The sequence below is a fragment of the Sciurus vulgaris genome (genome assembly GCF_902686455.1).
Source record: "Sciurus vulgaris genome assembly, chromosome: 10".
In the NCBI taxonomy this organism is placed as follows: domain Eukaryota; kingdom Metazoa; phylum Chordata; class Mammalia; order Rodentia; family Sciuridae; genus Sciurus; species Sciurus vulgaris.
The window spans coordinates 6,597,788-6,616,763 of record NC_136470.1 but is presented as its reverse complement, the minus strand read 5'-3'; the positions used below and the strand labels follow the sequence as shown (position 1 = coordinate 6,616,763).

At 45.8% G+C, this 18,976-nt stretch overlaps 1 protein-coding gene across 12 annotated transcripts in view; it reads left to right on the top strand.

Moving 5' to 3' along the window:
* KCNJ15 (potassium inwardly rectifying channel subfamily J member 15) overlaps positions 1–18,976 on the top strand; it is a 45,483-nt gene that overhangs the window by 16,974 nt on the left and 9,533 nt on the right. For 3 of the 12 annotated variants that reach the window (XM_079155861.1, XM_079155853.1, XM_079155852.1), the window contains exon 1: positions 9,909–10,760. The exons of 6 other annotated variants lie outside the window; for them this stretch is intronic. The gene's annotated coding sequence lies outside the window, so the exon portion shown is untranslated. Of the gene's footprint in view, positions 1–9,908; positions 10,761–18,976 lie in introns of those variants that run through there. 3 more of the 12 variants (XM_079155854.1, XM_079155858.1, XM_079155851.1) reach the window with 3 other exon arrangements.

Sequence of the window (18,976 nt, the reverse complement as noted above, 5' to 3'; positions counted from 1 at the left end):
GACTTCTCTGATTCTTCCAGGGGGAAGAAATTGGTCTTTCTCCTGGAAGCACTGAGCACATTTCCATAATCACATTCGTTGGTGAACTCCAAGCAGACTGTTAGGCATGGACAGTAGAGGGAATAAGACAAGCTTCCTTGTTTATGAGGAGCTTACTGCCTCGCAGAATGACAGAAACACAACCCAGTGAGCATCCAGTTTTATGACAGAAGTAGACAAGCATCCACAGGTCCAAAGGATACCGTTTAGGCATAAAGAAATCCATTCTGCTGGATGTAAATGTGTATATATATATATATATATATATGCCATTTCATAGATCACATGGTATACATTCGAGGGTTTGGAACACGCCTTACTCATATTCATGTACTTAAAGACCACATCAGGGTTAAATGTTTGCTGAATAAATAAATGAGTGAGTGAATGGATGCATGTCAGTGATCAGGAGTCCCTGAGGAAGAATGGAAGCCTTAAGGAAATGGCGACCCTGTCCATCGGGGCAGTTCCCACTGGAGTTCAAAGTCTCATCATCATTTTCAGTGCTAAATGACATATGGTTTTCACAATTTCCCTCACTCATCTGTCCCATGGTTTATTTTAAGTGATAATGAGATAGCATATTAGAAACTAGGTTCTGTTTCCTGTGACTGAGAAGGTGCTAATGGGCTACTCAAGATAACAACTTTGATTTTGATGGATGAAAGCTACAGATGAAAAGTGATGGTTTCACGACTGATGGGAAGATTTGAGGGGGATTAGGATAAACACCTTCTCACCCAACAGATCCATGAACCTTCGCTCCTACCCCCTTGACCTCGCCATGAATCTCAAGTTGAATCCTTGAGTGTCTAAAAGATGTTACTGATAAAACCACTCAAAGGGTCATCAAATGAGTGTAGACAACAGGCCTTGACATAATCTCCATGCTAACTTTGTGTATGTGTGCTTGGGGGGTGTGAATTAGAATTATGATGAACTGATATGCACACGAAAGCAACTGCACTTCTCCAGTGGAAAGTTCTCATCATTCAGGCAACTGTAGAAGTGATTAAGCACACCTTAAGAAGTGAACCATTCCCAGTGAGGAAAGCCATTTCTTCATGTGCTCTCTCAGGGTACTAGTGAGTCACAGCAGAAGGGTTAGATCAGCTTCCAAGAGTGTCTGAGTCAGAAGAGATAAAAAGACATCCTTCTTAACCCAGAGGATTCCAGCCCTATGAAACTCATTTCCCATGGAGACAGAACAACGTGCAAATATAAATCACTTCAGAAAGCAGCTCAGAAAATGTCATTTTTCATGCAGTAATAAAGGCATAGAAACCATTCTTTTATTTTGGTCATTGTCTTTGACAACCATTTATTCCTTAAGTTATGGATTGACTCTTAATCCACTTATTGATTCATTCATTGACTCATTTGTAGTCAAGAGTCATGAAAAATTTTTATTGAAGATAAACCTGGTTTCCTAATATTAAAGCCAATTCCTTTCTAATTATCTTATGTTTAACAAAAAGCTTTATGCTATCTACAACATAAATAAGATACTTAATCATATGATGTTTCCAAACAAGGGCAAAAACCTCTGATGTTAAATATAAACATTTTGAAGATCAAGACAAAACTAAAATGAATTAATAAATGGATGAATGAAGGCCCTAAACATGAGAAAACCTAGAGAATACATTTCCCAAGGAAAATAATATCATTTACGATTTATACACAGAGGAAGGCTTTTCTAAATAGGACTGTTCAAATACAGTTAAAGCAAAATGAATAACAACTGTTAATTAAGATGAAGTATAAAGGGATATAATCTTTAAAGTTTAGAAATACTCATGATTAGCCATAGTTTAAATTTTCTCTTAAATAGGGCACCTGATTTTTTTCATGCAATTTTATGTTTTAGCAGCTTTTTCATCATGTGACCAAATGATCTGACCAGAACACCATAGAGGAGGAAAGTTTATTTGGGGCTGATGGTGTCAGAGTTCTCGGTCCATAAATGGCCATCTCCGTTGCTCTGGGACCCTGAGGCAACACGCCAGGGTGGAAGGGCATGGCGAGGAAAACAGCTCAGAACTGGCAGCAGGATGCAGAGAAGGCTCTGCCACCAAAGACCCGCTATGACTGGGACATATTTTCCACATTTTTATTGGTGCATTTCAGCTGTCCGTAATGATGAGATTGGTGGTTACGTGTTTGCATGCCCACGATGTGCCATATAATCTGACCAACATCTCACTCCCTGGCACTTCCCTCCCACCCGCCACGCCTTTCCCCTGCTGGTCTTCCTCTGAGTCTTGTGAGATCCGACCCCACCTTTCTTTTTCACTTTCCTATCCAGCTTCTGCTTATGAGAGACAACATGTAACATTCTGAGTGTGGCTTATTTCACTTGACATAAAGGTCTTTTAGTTCAATCCATTTTCCTGCAAATGATAGAATTACATTTTTCTTCATGACCAAATAAAGAATATATTGTATATTTTTTCTTTTACCCACACATCCTTTGACGGACACCTACGTTTGTGCTATAGTTTGGCTGTTGTGAATTGTGCTGCTGTAAACATAGGTATGCTATCGAATGCTGACTTTAATTTTTTAGGGCAGATACCGAGGAGCGGTATGGCTGGGTCCTATGATGGTTCCATGCCTAGTCTTTTAAGAAAACTCCACACTGACTTCTATACTGGTTGTACTAATTTCCGTATATTAGTTGGCCATTTGTATTGCCTCTTTTGAGAAATGTCTGTTTAATTCATTTGCCCATTTATTAATTGGGTTACTTGATCCTTTTAGTGTAAAGTTTTTGAGTTCTTTGTATATTCTAGATATTATTACTCAGCCAGAAGAGTAGTTAGCAAAGTTTTCTCCCATTCTGTGGGTGCTCTCTTCACATCCTGATTGTTTCTTTTGCTGTGCACAAGTTTTAAATTGGATGCTATTCCATTTAACTCCTGGCATTATCTCCTGAGCTTTAGGTGTCCTGTTGAGAAAGTCATGCCTGTGTCTATATGCTGAAATGTTGGTCTTACATTTTCTTCTAGGAATCGCATAGTTTCTGGACTAATTCCTATGTCCTTGATCCATTTTGAATTGACTTTTATGCAAAGGTGAGAGATAGAGTCTAGTTTCATTCTTCTACATATAGATAAACAGTTTTCCTAGCACCATTTGTTACGGAGGCTGTTTTTCTCCAATTTAAGTTTTTGGCACCTTTGTCAAGGATCAGATGGCTGTATCAGTGTGGCTTTGTCTCTGTGTCTTCTGTTCAGTACCACTGGTCTAGGTGTCTGCTTTTATACCAGTATTATGCAGTTTCACTGAAAACGTTTTTGAAGAACTTACCATATGCCAGGGACTGTACCACTGAAGGTTCAGAGATGGACATGACCCAACCCCTTCCCTCAAAAGGAATTGCCATTTAGACGCAGGGATAGATATATGAAGATTTAGTGCATGATGGAACTGTGGTAGGGCCACTGATGTCACACTCTGTAGGGGTAAAGAACAGGAGGGACTCTTCAATGACCCTGCAGTGGGAGAGTCAGGCAAGGCAGGAAACACTGGGCAGTTGGAGGACCCAATACTGGATGAACTTTCCAGGCAGGGGAGGAGGGGTGAGAAGGGCAGGCAAAGGGTTGAGGCAGCCCTGGGTGTAGGGACATGAAAGCAGCTCATCATCATTGAAGTGTGGACAGTGGAGAGGGGAACATCCAGAGATCTGGCCAAAATGGTAGCTAGGGGCTAGATCATGGAAGGACTGGGATATCGGGTCAGCTGTTCAGAACGTGGGACAGCTAGGCTTGGCCCAGGGATAGAACACACAGGCCCTGTGACTCGAATCCACGGACGTGGACAAGCTCTCGTTTCTGAATGGTGGTATTTGCATTTGGAGAGGTTGCTTCTGGAAGGAGGATGGAGTGCAGAGGGAGAAGCGGCCAGGAGAGCAGAAGCCAGGGGCTGCGGTGGCTTGGGAGGGGAGCCGCAGGACCTGCACCAGGTGCCACGAGAGGGGAGGTGAGCAGGCGTGGGAACAGAGCCATCCAGGAGATTAAACTGAAGACAGTGCTGCGGTTGAGGGGAAGGAAGGGGAAGGGGGCAGAGGCAGCCCTGGCGCCGGAGTCTGTGGAGTCACAGGAGTGAAGAACAGGACGAGGGCTGGCGCCATCACCTCCAAGGACTCTGATGACTCGATGCTGCACACTGCCAGGGGACACAGACCGCAGGCATGGCACCGCCCCATCTCTCAGGGACCCGAGGGACCAAGTCAGACGACGCTCCCTCCAGTCAGCTCCTCGCGGCAGCCACTGTGCGGGAGCATCGAGATCCAGGGCTGCTTTTCCAGAGCTGCCAGGTCCCACAGTCCCTCGGCCTCCATCCATTCCTCCGCGCACACAATTTCAACACACACACTTGAGACCTGCTGGGACCTGGGGCCTGCACCCCAGGGACAGGTGCCGGCATCCACAGATCAAGAACTGCTTTCCAGTTGGATGGACGGAGCTCTAACCCCAGTCCCACTACTGACCAGTTGCATGATCTTAGGCAAACCTTAACCTCTCCCAGCCTCCATTTACTAGGCTGGACCTGAGTTTTACGTGCTGATTCTGAAGTTTGGAGTTATGAGCATGTGAGCTGCTGACAGTGTTGGTCACACGCATGCTCTCAACTGCAGACAGCTGTCAGTTTGAGAATTACTATAATCAGACACGCGAAAGTCAACAGACAGCTCTGTACACAGGGCTGAGTGTTCTGGAGACAGAAGAACCAGGGAGCACGGAGAGAATGCACCAAACCCCGTGTCTCAGAACCTTCAGGAGAACAGGCAGACAACGGCTCCTGAGGACAGGACATCCACACTCACAGCCTCTGGATGGACTCTGGCGTGGACCGCGGCAGAGCCCTGAGGCTACGCTGTGCAGATGCTCAGAGGGAGGCAGTGTGGGACAGGGACCTCCAGTGTGACCCTGCGGGAGGCGCTGCAGAGAGGAGCCAGCCCTCTGCCCACAGTGTCCTCGTAGGAAGACGCCACCAGAGGATGGAAAATATTTTTTAAAGATTCCAGAAAGTTCCAAATGACAAAACTTGCATTCGCCACATGCCAAACAAATGAAGTGTAGACTTAGCTGCTACAGGCGTCGGCGTTCCTGGGCCTCCGTGTCTCCCCAGCAAGGCTGAGCACGGTTGTTGCTGGTCAGGTCCAAGGTGGTGTGTCTATACGATGCATGTGGACTCATTTACCTGGTCATTTACTCTCTAAACAACACCACATAGCAGCTATTTCCACCATAAGTCATCTGGAGATGATTTAAAAGGCAGAGATGTATACAGTATGTTATGTCCCCATTTTCCTTAAGAGATGTAAGCATCCACATACCCAGTGGGGGCAGGGGTGGTCCTTGCAGATGCAGAGTGATGACTGGATGTGGCTCTAAGCAGTAAGTTCAGGTGGGAAGCAGGGAGGTGGCAACTTTCAGGGATTTGGGGTAAACTGGGGACGTTGAGCATCCTTTATCAGGGCTCACATGCTGGGGATGCATAGTGAAGTGAGGCTGGTTCCATGTGGGGCCATGGGCAGCTAGACTGTGGGCTGGACGCACAGGTCTAGGGCTGGGAAAATGCCATGAAGGGACCAGCAGAAGAGGAGGGACCTACACACGGAGGAGAGGGAAACAGGGAAGCAGGGGATCTGGGAGGCGGCTTCAGCAGGCGCCTGCCCAGCTGTGGAAAGTCAAGCAGGCGAGCAATGGACCGTGTCCACCAGCCGAGCTCCTCGTGACCAAACAGTGGTGTGGTGGGCAGACCACTTGGTCCCCTGGCTGAAGAGCTGTCACCAGGCTCTGTGGGAATGGAGGCCAACTCCTCTTCTTCCTCTGTAAGTTCAGGTACAGCTGGCCCCTGCTGCAGCTTGCTCTATGGTGAAAGTCACGCTCCTTAGACAAGCAGCCGATTTGCCACAACCCCAGGACGAGCATTTCAACTTTCTCAGTTCGTGGGTTTAATGACCAGTGGCCACGAGCAAGTGGATGGGGGACACAGAACAGACAGGAGGACAGGACAAGGTCTTCAGCTCAAAATGAAGCCAGCCACACAGTTGAAATTAGGTCAAAGCAGCCTTTTGAAAGTTGTGATAGGATTCACAAACACGATCTGCTGGGTGAAGCCTGTGAATGAAGAGATTCATTTCATCCGGTCAGTGATGTGTGTGTGTGTGTGTGTGTGTGTGTGTGTGTGTGTGTGTGTGTGCACGAGCGTGAGAGAGAGAGAATGGGGGTGATGTCTACCCTCTTCCTTCGGATGAAGAGCCCCTGTAACCTACTCACGTCTAGCTCCAGGGTCTCCACAGGGTGAGGGTATGGAGGTGACTGTTAGTCAGAATGAGAGCAGCCTGTCTTGGCACTTGATGTGAACCCCACAGGATCTTAAGACCTTGGTTTTCAGCTATGCTTCTCTGAAAGAAAGTGTCCAGATAAAAGCCAAACACTGGGGAAGAATTGCTGACTATGGGACCGTTTTGTAATACTGGATAGAGATTTGTAAACAGTGCTTTGGATTTTTTTTTTTTTTTTTTTTTTAAATAAAGTCATCTAATCGCCTTGAACTTTATCCTAGAGGGAACCATCTGTCCAGAAAGCCCCCCAGGGGGCCCTCCTCTGCAGAACCACGGGAGAGCTTTGATGCCCCCTGCCCTCTGTTCTTGGAGTGAATTACCTTCTTCCATGTGCCCAGAGTGGGACCACTCATGGCCATCCAGAGGAAGTGAGAACATGTTCAGCCCGTCATTTTTGGTACAATGTGCTGGGTGGTCCCAATGAGGAGCCCTGGCTACGGGAGGCTGACCACCACTCAGAGCGTGAGCTTTGGCCGTCCAGCCTCGATCAGCACCACCTGAGGGCTCATGGAGATGGAGATTCTCCAACCTCAGCCCAGAATTTCTGAATAATAATTTGTATTTTAAGTAATCCCCAGGGAATGTGTACAGAAGTTAAAGTTTAATAAGCATCAGTCTAAAGCAGTGGATTCACAATCAATAATCACCCATTCCCCCAACACACAAGAATACTTTGGGACATAAATGCACAAGATATGAATTTTCTGTCCTATAACTAATACATATATTTTTAAATATGCAAAAGTATAAACATTGGAAAGGACCAAGTAGAAGTTAAATTTAAATAATTCCATTATTCAACTGCTATACCTGTTCCCATTACTGTTGTACCCCACATTGGAGACGCTTGTGTGAAGGAGATAAAGAAAGAACAGAGGGGAGTCTCAAATGCCTTTCATTGGGCTAAATTGAATATGACTATGCCTATGATTTTAGTTGTCTCTGTCAACTTGAGATATGTGTGCCTAATTTTCAAGGTAGGATATTGAAGGATATCCTTTGTCCTGGGAATCAGAATCAGATTAAGAAGTCTAAGTTTTCATTTCTAGTTTGATCAATCAAATCAGTGACGTACCCCACCCTATTCTCCACCCCCAATCTGCCTGTCTGTGAACGGCCTTCTGCCTGATCTAGAACACCCTGTGTGCACTGGCTCCCTACAGGTAGGCTCTGAGGTCACTTGAACACATCTCTGTTCCTCCTCAAACATCAATTCTCCACCATGTGCCAGGCCTTGTGCTTAGCATTAGAGATTAAAAGATGAATTAAACACCTATACTTCCAGACCCTCTCTTATGGGGAAAAACAAGTTCCAAACCAGGTCATGATAGCACTTGGTAGTAAGGGCAGAAGAGAAGGACAAGGTGTACTGTCTGGAAGACATTTCACTGGGGCCTTGAGGGATGGATAGGAGTTTGCACGAGGCACAGGGCAGAAAGGAATAGGGGCGAAGGGGTCTGCCCAAACAGAGGTGTAGGGCAGGAATCGTCTTTGTCAGCAGTCCTCTGGGTGGACTGCGAACTCTTCAGTGACGTGAAGCCTGTCGTTCACAGCCCTGATTACTTACCGAAAACTCAGTTCTCAGGTTGGTGCGATCAAAACGTCTCTGAGAGTAACTGACTTTGTAGATGTGGCCAGGACAGCATGTGGAAAGTTTCTCTGTAGAACGCTGTGAGCACTTCTCATTTACAGTAAAATCTGGAATGCCTGAGAATGATCCGTGCTAGGGAAATTGAATTTTCAGATTAACTGCATAAAAATGGAAAATCTGGTTGGAAAACCTTTCTAATTGTGTTTTCCTTTAAAGAGATAACTTCTGCTAGCATTTTAGAGGCGCTGCATTTTAGCATTATCTAGAGAGAGAAAAACAGAAGAGGGTTACACTGTACATTCAACTCTACTGTTTTTTTAAGAAACACATTTTCCACTTTGATTTTTAATGACTAGTTAATATTTCAGCTTATAAATATCTTATACATTTAAAATCATGCCTGTGGTGATCTGGGTGGCTCTGTGTTTTAATAGTGTAGCTAATATAGAGAACACTCTTGTACATTTCTCATTAGTTCTTCGAAGTTTTACTGAATCAAACAGTATGAATAAGTAGCTTAAGGTTCAGGGTGTACGTTGTCAAATCACACCCCTCAAACCTATGCTAAATTACTCCATCAGGTGATGCGTATGAAGCTACTCATTTCTGCGTACTTGAATGTGAATATGTCTTTAAAAATCTCTGATAATTAGATAAGTAGAAAGGAGGTCCCAGTGATTTTGTGTTTCTTGGACTGGCAGCTCTTCCTGGGTCTCATTTGTCAATGCTGCTACTCTGCCTGACCCCCAGGCTTCCCGGGGCTCAGACTGGAGTTGCTTCTCGAATTTTATTGCCTGGGGAAAACTCATCCAGGAGCATGGTTCCAATTCTGCTGGTAGACCGAAATGCCGAATGTGTCCTCCTGTCCCTATTGAAAGTCAGGTCCGTCAGTGCAGACCCCAGTTCCTAGCCCTCCTGTGGAGGGGTCTCCCAGGCAGCCCCCAGTGCCCACTGGCGTCTCACCCCAGGTGGGATCCCCCCCTGCATCAGGATGGCGAGGCGGAGTGTACGCATGAGTTCCATGCTGACCCAACACCCAGCGCTAAACCGCCTGCTGCGCAGTAACGTGTGCAGACCCAGCATCTCTGGCCAGAGAACTGCCCCACCCTGGCCCACCGCATTTCCATGGTAGGAAGCCAGGTGTCCCCTTCGAGTCGGTGTCTCCCTCGTTCCCACAGCCACCTGTTAGAGAGGCCCATCAAGTCTCTCTGGGACCATGCGCAGGCTGCTGGCACTGTCCTCATCCACGCTTCGGTAAAGCCAGCTGGGATTACTGACAGTGCCAATTCAACAGACTCTCAGCACCTACGCCTGCTCTTTCCAGTCCATTCTCCATCTTGCCCAAAGGATCACTTTCACAAGCAAGTCCAATCCTGCCTTTTCCTCGAATAAAATGCTAAGACATTTCTCCTTCCCCTAAGACAAAGGTGACGGTCCTCAGGAAGCCCTGTGTGACGTGGTTCTGTTCCTCGGTCCTGCCTGGCCCCTCTGTCCTCTCCCCTCCCCCAAACCCTCCCCACTTCCTGGAAGACACCAAGCTCAAGTCACCTCGGCCTTTGCAGGTGCCCTGTGTCCCTGAAACTCACCCCACCCTGGCTTGCCTCCTCCCCTGCCCAAGTGCTTCTGCCACCTAATGCCACCTCCTGAGGGAAGCCTTCCTGGAACACCAGACCAGAATGCATAGAATGCCCCATGTCCCATCCAACCTCACGTCCTCCACTGGAGGATATTTCCATAAATATCTTCAAGTTGTTTGTGGAGAGATTTGCTCAAACCCTCTCCTCCCTGTTCCATTGTAAATTTCACTAGGGTGGGGAAGCTCATTCACTGCTGGGTCCCAGAACCCGACCTGAGCACATGCTAGGGCCCAATAAAGTCTTGGCACACCAATGAATAAATGTTGAAGGGCTGAACTGTCTTTACACCTTTTTGATGTTTTCCCAACCCTGAGGATAAGGGTTTAGGCGAGGAAGGTTCTTATGGATTTATGGGAACTTTACATCATCAGAATACAACCCTCTGCTCTCCCTCTGCAGTAAACGTGGTTTCCTGTCGATGAGTCGGATTTCGTGTTTCATTGATCATCAGTGTGTAAGGGTAAGAGCTACCTCCTGTGTAGCACCTGGGAGCAGACAGGTCCGTGCCCCCTTTTCCGACCTCTCACGACCCCCGAGGCAGGAACCGCTGCTATCTCCACTCTGCAGCCGGGCATCCTGAGAGTCCTAGTTGTCTGCAAGCGCACAGCTCGTGTCAACAGGAGCGGGCTCGGGTGCCTTCACCTTTGCACTGTGCGTCTCTGAAGAAGGGTTCAGTGTTTCCTAAGTACAGAGGAGGTAATGTTCAACCTGGCTTCTGAAGGACAGGGATTTCACAGAGAAGCAGGAGAGTGGAGAACCTTCGGGAAGCAGCAGCACAGTGCCAGGTGTGGAGCCCCGAGGGCACTGAGCTGTTTGGAAAGAGGCAGGAACGCACCCAGGCTCTGTCCTGGAAGGAACAAAGCTCAAGAGGGAGTGAGAGCCAGGACTTAAAAGAGTCATTTTGCTCTGCGAAGGTGTTCGGGACCTGCCTCGTCAGCAGGGCAGCACTGGAGGATTTATGAAGGGAGGCTCGTCTGAATCGTACTCTGCAGATGAGCACACCTATGCTTCCCGGTAAGAGCGTGATGGCCCATGGCAATGGCCAGAGGCATGTGACTGAGCCGCCGATGGACTGTGAAATCCCGCTCGTGCTTCCGAGAAGTGCCACAAGCAGGCTCTGAAGACCCAGGATCACGTATGTATCTCAGCTGTTTTCTGGCATCCTCCTTTGTTTCCAAGTCAGGGTGCCACTACTTCTAGAGTGGAGGACGTCGGCACATCTCCCGGCAGCTTTGCTCTGCCCCTGTGAACACTGACCACGTTCCTCACTCGCCTTGGTACGCGCAGCACTGTCCTGTTGCAAGGGGTGTTGACTTGATTCTAATTGTTCAGAATCCAGGCTGCTTTTATAAAGAAACAGTATCTGAGATGGCTCACTGCGTCTCTGGGGAAAAATCAAGAAAGGGTCAATAGGTCGGCCTGATTTCTGTGACAGTATCAGGATCATTGCATTTAGAAGCCACAGTCAGGTTTAAACCCAGTCCAGAGAGCCCAGGGGCTGGGGAGGGCCTCACACAGAACGCAGGAGGATCTGTGGCCTTAGATGAGAGGGAAAGCGGAATGGTGTGTTTCCTATAACCTCTCACTGAAATTTATATTTTCTTTGCTCTGATGGTGTACACAATTCCACAGCTGCATTACTGCGACTGTGACCTTGTCTGGGTGGCAGTCACAGATATCTCAGTATCACATGGTTTTTGGATCGCAAGAGCTCACCACACTTCAAAGCAAAGGTTTTTGTTTAATGATTGAAAAAGAAGCACAGCTGGGGACTTCTTTTCCATATTGTAACAAAGACCTTTTGATATTAGTGGTGTCTTCTGGAACCTTAACTCATCTATCTATTTAAACACCTCATTCCAAAAAGACACTCCTCTGTCTCACTAATGCAGCCAAAAGGATTATAATACAAAAATGGTTAAGGACCCTGGGCTGAAAATATTACAAGTGAGGTCAGCTCACTCTCTTGGCAGAGACCTCCAGGGACCACGCAGGAAAAGACTGCCCCCCCCCCACAATGGGGGGACTTGTCATCAGAGTTCCCAGTACTGGGGAGAGCTACTTCCAAGAACTTCCAAGATTGCCTTCTGTATATCAAAACCTTGTCCTGGAGGCGTTTGGGTTTCTGAGCTTCTCTTGAGCATGTATTTGTTCTTCCCTAGGGATGACAGGAGTTTAGCAGAAAAAAAAAAAAAAAAAAAAAAAATATATATATACACATATATATATTTATATGCATATATATAGACACACAGATATATATACATATATATGACTGGTGTGCTATCTGTATTTCTACATATAGTCCATATAGAGAGATATAGAAGTTCATATATCTGCATTTCAGAGAAACAATGAATAAATTTTAGCTTAAGCATGTATGAATTATTGCACGGGGCATAGTTATGCTGAAAGCTATTTGCTGTCCATCTGAAATTCAAATTTAACTGGGCATTTTGTATTATAACTACAAACCCAAACACGACCAAAACTGGCCCAGCATCCTCCAGTTAATTAAATACAGATGGCAAGAATGTGTTTTCTTACACTGTTTACTGACGGAGATTAGTTCACTGCCAAAGGTCTACAACTTTGATTGAATGTGAAGGTATTTTGAAACCTAAACAGGCCTTATTATCACTAAGACACCACAAGCATCTGTGTTTTCAACTGTGGGGCAAGAAAACAACTCAGAAATATTACCAGTCCTTAAAATAAATTGACCACAAAGCAAGAATTTGGGTATGAATTGTGTTTCCCTGGGATCCTGCAAGATCCAGTTTCTGTATCAGAGAAATGTGGTCAAAGCTTAGACTGACAGACAGTGAGACTGGATTGCGAAATGTCTTGACACTCGTCCCGTTGTTAAGTAGCTCGGTTCCAAATCAAGCAAAAGTCGTAATTTCCTTTGTCTGGGGTAAGATTCCCCATGGGATAGCATGAAAATCAACACGGAGAATTCCATCCTGGTACGCAGGTGAATCACACCAGGGTCCTCCAGTCGTCAAGTTCATCATAAAGACCAGCGACTCCAAATTCATTTTCTACAAAAGAAAAAATAGTCGGCACAAAACCAGAAAAACGAGCCTGGCTGCCTGAAATCCGTATCTATATTTGTAATGTGCTTTCTATGTTTCCATGCCTCCGTCACTGTCAAAAATATTGTAAATGGGAGGCAAAAAAAGATGCGGGTGAGTGGTGAAAGGTGCTAGACTCAGGCTTCAAGGAGGGAGATGCAGCTGGGGAAGCTCGATCTGAAGTACTGCGAGTCACATAGGACAGTGGGTAAAAAGGTCACGTTCCAGGCTCCGCAAGTCCCCCGCCAGAGGAAGACGGAGTGACCTGGCCACCCCTCCTTGGCTTCCTGCTCTTCCTCTCCATGCTCCGACTATGCCCAGTTTAAAGTTTTATGAAATAAAATACACCAAAGGACACATCTGTGCGAGGACTGTGGGTCCCGATCGGTGCTGTCCCCTGACTTACTCCAGGTTACAGTCAAACAAGCCCCGGCACCCCACTTCCTCTTCCTTTGCCAGAGCTCAGTGTTCTGAGGTCTCTTCTCCGTGTTTGAATCAGTCCAGACAAGAGCAACAAGTGAGATCCCGTGAGCGGTTGTAGAAATCTATTCCCCGAAGAGGACCTTGGGTGCAGTGCCTGCGGGAAGCTAACGCAATACCACTGGCCTCGGTTTTCCCCCCAGACATAAATTTTCCTGTTTTACCAGTCATCTCACAACAATGCATGGCCAAGCCATGCTGTGATTAAAGGGGAGAGTATGCTTATTACCCAAGCTCTTCACATGTTGGAGCAGGAGGGATCAGGGCTGGTGAACCTAAGGAAATTTCCATCCACTCTTACCTACTGCACGTTCCTATTCTATAGGAAAGTTAGCTGTTATTAAGTAATCATGTTCAGCTGAAGTTGGTCACTCATAACAACAGACAGATGTATAATGTTTTATTTGGGTTAGCCAACTCTCTTGCAAATAAAGGGCCTGAAATTAAACTGTCTTTACAAAAAAATTCAGCAAATGATACCTCTGACTTATTCCAGTGCTTGGATTCTTTGCCATGGAAAATGGAAAATGAGTCTCCCTTTGAACCTGGTATCTGTTTAAACTTGTATTTGCTAAGTAGAGAAAGGTTGATGCTCTGTGGAATGAAAAAAAAATATTTAAAAAGAATCTGCATTGAGGAGTGAAGGGTATAAGTATGCAAACCACATTTGGGAATGGAAAATGATTTTTTTTAGTACTTATGGAATTTGAAACAATAATAATGAAATGGAAACATAGAAAAAGGCTAAATATTTGACCACAGAGGCCAATTGGATCATTAGATGCTCACATGCAAGGAGAAATGTGGGATCTGTCTTTAAAGCAATACCTAATGCTTTTCCAACGTATAATGGGATGAAAGAAAGCTCTCCAACTTACCAAGCCATCACTGCAAACTCTTACCACGTGCTCCTTTGGGAAATGGAGTTCTTTTTAAGACACAGGTTCTAGGGAAGCAATTCCAGAAACTCTGGTTTTGAAGCTCAGGTGTGGGACCTGAGAATCTATATTTCTAAGAGTTCTTCCAAATGAGGTGTGCCACAGTTGGCGGGGGGAGGGGAGGAATACTCTTCAGTGCTACTCTATCTTCAGTATCCAGTCAGGTGGACAGCTCATCTCAGGGTATTCCAGGACAACAAAGAGAGAGAGCTGCCCATGGAAAGGACTGAGAACCACAAAGCTTATTTGCAGCCCTAACTCTGTTACTGTCTCAGTCACCTTGAACAAATCACCCAAGCTTTTGAATCTTCCTTCTCTGCGGATATAAAGTTAAGACCAGATCACTATTCCCCAAAGTGTGTCCCAATGTCAGATCAAGGGCACATCTCTCTTTGTAGTTATGTGGGTTTCTTAACTAAAGGACTTCTTACATCTGATAATATACAAATGTGCAACTGAATCTCCAAAGGGTGGAAACGATGGGGCGTTTGGGGGTTCGGTAGGCAAAGCTTTCCAAAATCATTTGACCACAATCCCTTTAATTGTGTTCTGCCTAGACCACACCCTTGAGTGAGAGGACCCCAGGAATCCAGGCTCTCTCTGGTTCCTCCTGTATTCTCGGCCAGCACGTGCCCAGTGTGATGCCATCATCCAGGGAAGGCACCAGGAGCAATGTTCAACTAATGGCCCATTTCTCTCCATTTTTTTCTGAGACAGTACACCTGAACTTCTTCTACTGCCCCAACACCTCTTGGATAATTGAGGCTCCCACCCAGAAGCTCCATTGACTTCCTTCCCCTCCACACCATAGACACTTTCCCATGTACTTGTTCATTTTCTTTGGTCCTCTGTAATCCCATAAGCAAGGAATCAAGTGGCCCATGATTCTCAAAGGATAGTCTCAGGATAGACAACATCAATGCCACCTGGAAACTTAGACCTGCAGCTCCCCTTGGGCTCCACCCCAGTACTGCTGCACCAGGGACTCCTTGCAGAGGCCCAGACATATACCTGCTTACCAAGCCCTCTAGGTGATTCCGATGCTTGCAGAAGTTCCAGAATCAGTGTTAGAGCAGAGACAGGGTCAACTGACTCAAAAGGACCCTGTGCCTATCAGTGTCCTTATCTGAAATACAGAAATAAACCTATTTCAGAGTCCATGTGAGAATTAAAATATATAACGCCTTATGAAGGCCTGGCATAGGCTCAGCAATGAGTCAATTATAGCTATTTATTCCACAACTGGATGCAAACCTGTGGTGACAGCGTGGGCATATTTTACGCCTCATCTCACCGCACCACGAGACGAGATGCCCTCGGTGAATGGGTTGTGATAGGGTGCAGATAGGAGCACAGTTATGCAAGCAGCCAGATCTGGTCTGCTGACAAGTCCTCCAGGTATTAGCCTCATGTGCATGCGCAAATGAATCTTTCTAAGCTGGGTTTCCTCATTTAGAAAATAGAAAAGAGTATTTCTTCATTAAGTAAAATGAGAGATTGAATTTTAAAAAATGTCCTTCATTGCTTTGAAAAGTGCCTTTTTTGATTGGCCTTTGATAATCAAAAACTGACAATAATATAAACATAGTGGCCCCCAGAACAGTGTGTCTCTGAAAAGACTGTCATGAGGCCATCAGAGGTTTCTTGCACCACAAAAGATTAGAATGGCAGGATAGGATGCCCCTATAATGCTCCTGAAAGCTTGTCTTGTTGTGATGGATTGATACTGACTTTGAAGCAAAGTAATAAGAAGAATCAGCCACTTTGCCTATGCTGTCCTTAGGGATTAGGCAAATCTTTCTTCTAGTTGGAATTCTGATGAATTTGGATTCTTTCTCTATTCAGTGTCTCATCATAGGCCAACATTTGGAGTTTGCATTAGATGTATTTCAGGATGTTATGTTTTTCCTTTAAATGCAATACCTTTTAGGACAGGAATGTAATCCAGCTTTTTAAGCATGGAATTAAGGACACCTCTGTGGACAGGTTTGCACTAGGTTTTGCCTCTGTAACAAACAACCCCAAGATCTCTGTAGCTTACTGCAGCAAGAACCTTTACCGACTTGTTTGCAAATTGGCTGTGGCTCCAGGTGTCTCATCCTAAGACAGCCCATCTTGAGACCTACCCAAGAGCAATGGAAGACCTGGTTAGGAGACCAGTGTCTCTGCTCGGGTACAGGTTGAGTCCTGGCCACTCACTCACACACCACTGGCCAGGGAAAGCTCATGGCCACCCCTGATACAGGAAGTTGAAACATACTCCCCTGCAGGGCCAGGCCCAGGGAAGGATGCTCTACAGAAGGCTCCATCAGAGGTAAACAGCAAACACCTGGAAGCAACCTACAGTCACCCACAACAACCCCAGACTGCCACAGCTCCACCTGTAAAGTCCTGCGTTCACATTCTGAGGTACAGGTCACTGGGCTGGAGCTTGCAAATGGGCAGACATCTCTGCTCACCCTTCCCCTCCCATCCTTATGATTCTCGTGGAGAAGTAGGAGCAATTCCACAGCTCCACAGAGCTGACATTCTTTCCAACTGTCTTCAGTGGCTTGTGGGAAAAAGTGAGTTTGCAGAAGGTAAATGTAAGCTCCCCAGGAGATACAAACCAAAGGATTGACCACTGGGATCTGCTGAGTTGCCTTTCATCCTCTTGTTGTCTTTAAAGGAGCATGTCCATTTCTGAGACCATCTGGGCAAAGCCATTCATACCCTCATCTGGCACTGATGAAGTCAGAAAATGGATTCAGACATGTCAGTCCAGCCTCTGAAGAGAATTGTAGATGGCTTTGGAGGGCAGGGAAGGATCTGGCATGTGGCCAAAGCCAAAGGTCCCTGCGCCTGTGTCTCTGTGACCTGTCACGGGATCCCAAGAAGAAGAGTTAAGCCTCACTGGTTTTATTTTCAATTACTTTGAAATCTGAGCTCAGTGAACCCCATGTAGATTCTTGTCAAGCATTTTTTTCTACTTAATATTTAAACCTGTGTATACTTAAAGTGAAATTTAATCCAAGTATTTTGGGTTTATAGACAAAGAGAGAGACCATCAAAAAAATCAGTTTGTTGGGGCTGGGGTTGTGGCTCAGTGGTAGAGCACTTGCCTCACAACTGTGTGGCGCTGGGTCCAATTTTCAGCACCTCATATAAATAAATGAATAAAATAAAGATCCATCAACAACTAAAAAAATATTTAAAAAAAAAACCAATGTGTCAGAAACACTTGACATGTAAAGAAAACTTTTTAAGCAAATGAGAAACCATGTTTTCTTAGAGTGTAAAAGTCTTCCACATTCTGTTTTAGTCTGGAAAAACAAAGCGACAACTGGATTTCAATGTTATTCCTTCAGACCCTCTCCTTGCAATGAGGTCGCTTGAGACTGTATGAAAACTGCAGTTTGGGGAGCCACTGCCCCTACATTGTTTCCATAAGTGAAAAAAATAAATATAAATATATATAAAATTCACATATATATGTTTCATATATATATAATAATATATAAAATTTTGCTGCTTTGTGTCTACCAGGGAACACAGAATGAATGTTACCTAGGGGATGCAGAAATTGAAAACTTCCAAAATTTGATTGATATGGGACTCTAAGTTTTGAGAAAGTCTCAATGTTGTGCTCGCTAGGAGGGGAAAAATCATTCTGAAACTGGTTTTTCTCTTCCTAAGAACTCATCCACTTGACAGGTGGAGGATGCTACTCTTGAAACTTAGAACAAAGGGGTATTAAATAAACAGGGGACGGTTAGCAGAAGTGATAGGTCAAATCTGTTGTGGGAATTAGAGATCGTTCTGTACTTAATTTTAACTAGAATTATTTGTGTTATAATACATTTTAACATAAAATAAAAATAGTGTCATATTTATATATGCCCTAGCATAATATTTGTATAAGGTTTCTGTAGTGAATATGAATGATATGCTGTAGTTTTGATCAGATTCTCCATACGCCCTTGCTTTAAAAAATCCATACCTAGCCTTGGGCCAGGGGAACCGTGGTCTTCATTTGTGAGAACAGAGCTGGACATTCCTGGAGACCGTCAGCAGGTATTGCAGGTACCAGTAAGCAGTAGTGCTCTTTCAGGATGCTGAGGCTCAGGGAGGGGACAAGGCTTCTCCCCAGGGGAAACCCCACATCAGAGTGTGGTAGCTCCCAGAGTGTGTCCCAGACCAGTAGCCATGTCACTGGGAACTTGCAGGACAGCCAGGTCCTCAGGCTGCACCTCCACCTGCTGCATGAGGCCCTCAGCCTCCATTTGTTGCCACGCAGGGGAGCCTTGAGCCTTCTGACAAGGCAGAGGAGGGGCTGGCTCAGGAGCCCCCATGGAGGTGCGTGACTGCCTGCCGTGTGCCTAGGGCTGGGACCTGGGTGAGTCACTTCCCTCCCTGGGCCTGGCCGTCCTTGTCGGGGGATGATGTGCTCACATGGCAGGGTTGCAGTGAGGGTCAGTGCACCTATGGAAAGTGCCTGCTGGCAGGTGGCAGCCTCTGGTCTATTTGTGATGATTCTTGCTGTTGAGCTGACCCTCGTTACTACTGTTGCTCATCTAAATCTTTCCTGGTTATTTTGATCACTGTTCTTTTGCTTATCTGCATCCTTCCCTGTGGGCCCCTGCTGGCTGTGTTCTGATGTTCTTCCTGCGTGTTACTGGCTTCTGTATTTCTTCTGCTTGGTCACTAGCTCTCTGGCCTCTGGTGGGTGTTCTTTCTGACAGAATACTGTCCTCCAGCTTGCTGTGATTGGTTTCTTTGATCCTCCATTCTGACAAGAGCCTCTCTTTTTGATAGAATTTTGTTCTTCCATGAAAATGTGATGTGGACTCCTGTTCTGTCCCCCGCTCCCCCGCCAT